We start from the raw sequence: 5,611 nt of genomic DNA, 5'->3' as shown, positions 1-5,611 counted from the left end.
GATTTAGTGGCCATGCAAATGTCAGTATAGGACTGGGAAATAGTCACTAGCCAGTTTCCTTAGAATTCTGTCTGTTTATTGGGCTCTTAACTCATTAGGTAACTTTATAGCGTGTCTCTTCAGAAAAAATAAATAAATAAAAACTACATCAAAACCAAAGAGGGGGCTGGGGTCTAATGTCATAACAACTATAAGATGAGTTAGAATTTGCTTGTTGGATCCAAGACTAGGATTCCCCATACAAAGAAATAACAATGTAGGAATAAAGGAGACAGGTCAACTGGTAAAGTGCTTGCCATTCATGAATGAAGACCTGAGTTAGAACCCCAACATAGCCAGTGTGGCCAAAGGGGTACACTCCAGGTTCAGTGAGAGACTGTGTCAGGTAAAGGATAGAGGAAGACACCCCAACATTAACTTCTGGCAGGCACAGATATGTGGGTGCATGCACACGCATGCACACACATACACACATACACACACACACACACACACACACACACACACACAGGCACAAAACAACAGTGTGGCCCAGGCAGCCAGCTGTTTACCAGTCTCCTTGTTCTGGGCATATAGGTAGACTACATTCCCCAGATGCTTCTGCAGGTAAACATGAGCACATGACTGAATTCTAGCAAAACCCCCAAGAGAAGCACCATCGGCAGTGAAAGACCCATAGGGAAGAGAATTGACCAATGGTCAAGTTTAACCCCCACAACAGAACCGAAACAGGAACTCCAATTCAAATCCAGTATTTGCACATCTGAGTTTAAGGGCCAAGACGCAGCTTCTCCCACAAGGGGGCTGAAAAGCCTGTTCTGCCTCCCAGAAGAAGCTATAAGAAGCAAAATCAAGTCACATGCCTCATAGGAAACATCCAGTTGCTGTGACCCCTGTTTTAATATTGTCAGAGCAGTAGAGGTGGCTTCAGCTGGGGGTGACGGGAAAGGACAGCCAGTTCCAAAGCATTTGAAGGATGGAGCTCACTTAGTAAACATAAGGGCCTGCAAACATAAGGGCCTGCGTGTGATTGCCAGAACTCATCTAAAAAAAAGTCAAACATGGCCGGGCGGTGGTGGTGCATGCAGGCGGATCTCTGTGAGTTCAAAACCACCCTGGTCTACAAGAGACAGTTCCAGGACAGCCTCCAAGAGAGAAACCCTGCCTTAAAAAAAAAAAGCCAGACACGGTGGCAGGCACTTGTCATTCCAGCACTGGGAAAGCAGAGACAGACAGATCCCTTGGGCTCACTGGCCAACCAGCATAACCTACCTGGCATGCTCCAGACCAATGAGAGAGCTTATCATAAATAAATAAACAAACAAACTAATGAGTGAATGGATGGATGGATGGATGGATGATGGACAGACAGACAGATAAAATGAATGGTTCTGTCTCCACCCTTTCTTCGGCCAGAGCAGCCATCTTTCCTAGAAGTGCACAGCTACTTGTGAAGACAAAGGCCTCATGATGGAGAGCAGGGTGTGAGAATACCTGGGGGTATCCTCATCACATCAGTTGGTCCAGGCTACCTGGAGGTCCTTACCTAAGGGAATGATGACTGTCCTCTCAGAGAAGGCAAATGGAACCAATGTGTCCCTCAAGTCACAGTTTTCACTGTTTGACCCTTAATGAGGACATTGCTTAACTGATATCAGTATTACTTCAAATCAAGAATAATAGTTCACGGCTGGGAAGATGGCTTAGCAGTTAAAAACACTGAATGTTCCAGAAGACTGGAGTTCAATTCCCAGTACCCCTATGGTGGCTCACAATCATCTGTAACTCCACTTCTAGGGGATCCAACGCCCTCTTCAGGCCCTCAGAATCTCCAAGCATGCAAGTGATGCACAGATGTACTTGCAAGTAGAACATTCATACACGTAAAAATAACTTTTTAAATTATGAAAAAATAAATGGCTAAAAATCAATGGGCTTTATTAAGTACTCACCAGGTAGAAGGTGTTACACCAGAAATGTCCATACAACATGCCCTTCTCATAAAAATGGTCACAATCCTTATTTAAAAGTTGAAATGCCCCTAGGCATTGCAACACATGCCTTTAGTCCCAACACTCAGAAGGCAGAGGCAAGCGGATCTCTGAGTTCGAGGCCAGCTGGTCTACAGAGTGAGTTCCAGGACAGCCAGGGCTACACAGAGAAACCCTGTCTCAAAAAAACAAACAACAATAAAAAAAAACTTTAAAGACGCAGCACCTAAGACCCAGGAAAACAGTCTCTTACCTAAATTCACAATTTGATGTAGCAAAGCCAACATTCCAGCTAGAGGCAGTCTGACTTCAGAGCAACTAAGTTCTTCTACTCATGAAACTGCACAGTGTCTTACACATACTACTCATGAAACTGCACAGTGTCTTATACATACTCTTCACCCTTTGCAGGAGACATAATATTTTCTATAGGGGCAGCTTCTAATTAGTACAGGCCTTCTCAATTTCCATGGTACCGTGTTAACGGAAACATGCACATCAAAACCACATCTTCACTTGCAAGTCTCAGTTGCCACGGAATTATGCAAGTGTTAGCCTCATTGCCATTATCAGACTATCTACCAGCAAGAATGCACCGTCATAGCCCTTCCCAGAGCTCAGTGACCTACAGTAACAACCACTTATTTGTGTCACTCTCAGATGAGTTGGCTGCGGGTCAGCTGGCTTGTCTCTGAGCTTTGGGCTGGGTTCAGAGCTATCCGTGGCCCCACGCATTCTTCTTGGACCTGCAGTAACCAGGGAATGTTCTCACAGCAGATCCCAGGAGCACCAGAGGCCACGTTGCACAAGAATACTTTGGGCCTGTGAACATGCCTCTAGCATCTCATTGGGCCAAACAAATCAGGTAGCTAAGCCAGTATGGCTGGGAGGGGGAGGATACTGTAGAGTCACATGGGAAAGTGGGACTACCCAGTCCTTCTGCCCAGGAGGTAGACAATGAAAACTCACAGTCAGGCAGACACAGATTGAAACTTGGCTACCAGAAAAGGCTGGCAGAGAAATCCTGATGTCCTATTGGCCTCCTCTTCTCTCTGGCCCTTCTTAGCTCCAGTGGCTCAGGCACCCTCCTCTCCTGGTTCCTTGGTCCTGATTATTGCATAGAGAGGTGAATTCTCGCCAAAACTCAACTGATCCCAGATAGAACTTAAGCAAAGTTGGAATGATACTCGTGATAACAGATAAAACCCCAGAGTCTCGAAGCTCCCTCCCAACCTGATCTTTGCAGTCGTGGGAAGCACACGGGGCTGAAACGGCTTTTCCGGACCCTCACTCTGTGCATGAGGGATCTGAGGCTCTGAGAAATGAGATGAGTGGCTGGAAGTCTTACAATAGTGTCACAGTGGCCCAGCCAAACTCGAGTGTGTGTCTCCTGTCTCTAGGCCATGGTTACGGGAGGAAGGAAACATCATCCAACCCAGATCCTGAAAACAGCTCGGGTTTGGGCAAGTCAGACTTGGTTGGGGAAAAATGTCTGGGGGAAAGGCGTGTCCCACGAAGATGCCCCGCAAACACTTCGTTCCGGAAACTCGGGCTGCTCAACTCTACGCCCTCTAGCTTTCCACAGGCCCCCATTGGTCCACAGCCAGAGACATCCGGGCCACAGGAATTCAGTGTCCTTCTGAGTGTCTACCAAAGAGCAGATCTCGTCTTAATTCTAGGAATGATGTGTTCGCTCTGATTCCGTCCCAGAGCACCAAAATGACATTATTTCTATTTCCCTAGCCACCCTTTCCTTCCATCTTCTCCAAAGGCCCCAACTCAGTTCCCACCTCTACACAAGCATGCCTTCTTCCCAGTTGATTTGGTTTGAAATAGGCTAAAAAATTTTTAAGTAAAATCCATCTTTAGCTACCAAGTGGCCATGCTATGTTTGGGGGATGATACTAAAATAAGGACCTTCTTTTTTTTTAATGAATTGGCTGACATTATGATGTCAGAAGGACTGGAGCCAAAGGTGTTTTGCTAAAGGGAGTCTCCCCACAGCCCCCCTCCAGACGACAGGGCACCCCTGGAGCCCATAGTGCTTACAACTGTTCCCACTGTTTATACTCCCAGCTCCCCTGACTGCCTCTTTGTGGGAAGTTGTTTACATGAATTTATTTTGGGAAAATTCCATTCGCCAGGACCAGGATTTCTTCACAAATCATTGCCTCTCACTTGTGTCTTGATCAGATCTGGGCAGGCGACTCTCTTCGGCGCTAGCTCTGTCCCCTCAGGTTTCTCCTAAGGGGTGAGGGGAAGACACAGGGTGGTGGTGAGGAGGGTGATGATGAAGATAACGTGGCCAGGGTAGGCTTGGAAGAAAGAGACTTTAGGGAGAAGAATGATGTCCCACAGGCGTGGGGTGGCAGATCCCTTACCCGTTTCCAGGCCACAGCTAAGCATGGACTTGCCCATCTTTGTTCCCAGCTTTATGCTAAGACACTCGGACACAGAAACAAACTGATAATGTTCTCTTACCTCACAAAAGCTCAAGAGCTTTAGAAAAGAATGACAGAAGCAAGTGATCCCAATCAGCCTTGTGATCCTGGTTGGACCTCCACGCCCTTGCCCCACCCGTCCCTCCCAGGAACATCTTGATCCTTCCTTGTCAACTCTTTCCACTGCACTGAAGGAGGATCGAAAACAGCAAATGCATTCAACTCGTTGCCACTGGTGGCATCGCATATACACACAGGCCACACCACCCTTATTTTAGGGCTGGAGCAATTTCCTCTTCCTCTTAAAGATAGACTTACTGGAGAGCTGGTGAGTACCAGCTGCAGGACTTCAAAGATGCTAAGACGTCACTTTTGCCCTGCAGGAGAGCACTTGGGCCCAGCAGAAGGAGGGAAGGAATGGGGACTACAAACAAACCATGGAGTGGATACTTAACTCCTAGATGGGGTGAGGAGGGAGTTGGCTGTGGTTACAGGTAAGCTCTGAGGAGAGAGTGCAGGACGAGGCAGCCTCTCACATCAACCCTGCCCCCATTTTGTCTCAAGACCCTCGTTGCTCAGCAAGCCTGGCTTCTCTGTCTGTTTCTCCCAACATTGCAGCCCACTGAAGCACGTGGCAGCATTGTTGAACAACCCTAGGATGGTCAAACTCTCTGTTATGTATATTCTCTTGTCTAATTAAAAAATAAAAAAGAGGATATAGTGCCAGGCGTTGGTGGTGCATGCCTTTAATCCTAGCTCTTGGGAGGCAGAGGCAGGAGGATCTCTGTGAGTTCAAGGTCAGCCTGTTCTACAGAGTGAGTGCCAGAAGAGGCCCCAAAGCTACACAGAGAAACAAACCAAAAAAAAAGAGGATATAGGGTTGACTTGCAAATACATAGACATGGAAAATCTTTGGGAAAACAGAACCTTGGGTAATGAAATGGCCCACGTTTACTAAGCACTCACATATACCATGCATGGGTCCAAATGTTTTATCCAGACAAGTCTTTCGGTCACCACAACTTTGTAACTTAGGAACTCAGCACAATCATGCAAACTTAGGAAGTCAATGGAGATGTGCTCAAAGACCCACAAGTGAGCCAGACAAATGCACAGCTCCTTTTGTAAACACGAGGGTGGCTGGACTTTCTCCATAGGTCTAACCGGAGTCTCTTGGTG

The 5,611-nt window shown here is 47.0% G+C and overlaps 1 long non-coding RNA gene across 1 annotated transcript; it reads right to left on the bottom strand.

Annotated features, from left to right (window-relative positions):
- Positions 1–1,921: 1,921 nt before the first annotated feature.
- LOC121141174 lies at positions 1,922–4,564 on the bottom strand. The gene is made up of 2 exons (XR_005878070.1): positions 4,473–4,564; positions 1,922–4,235 (listed from the first exon to the last, which is right to left on the bottom strand). It is a non-coding gene; the product is annotated as an uncharacterized LOC121141174 (long non-coding RNA).
- Positions 4,565–5,611: the final 1,047 nt, after the last annotated feature.

This window comes from Mesocricetus auratus, unplaced genomic scaffold (genome assembly GCF_017639785.1).
Source record: "Mesocricetus auratus isolate SY011 unplaced genomic scaffold, BCM_Maur_2.0 Super-Scaffold_100007, whole genome shotgun sequence".
NCBI lineage: Eukaryota > Metazoa > Chordata > Mammalia > Rodentia > Cricetidae > Mesocricetus > Mesocricetus auratus.
The sequence above is the reverse complement of the archived record's forward strand: the minus strand, read 5'-3'. Positions and strand labels throughout refer to the sequence as shown.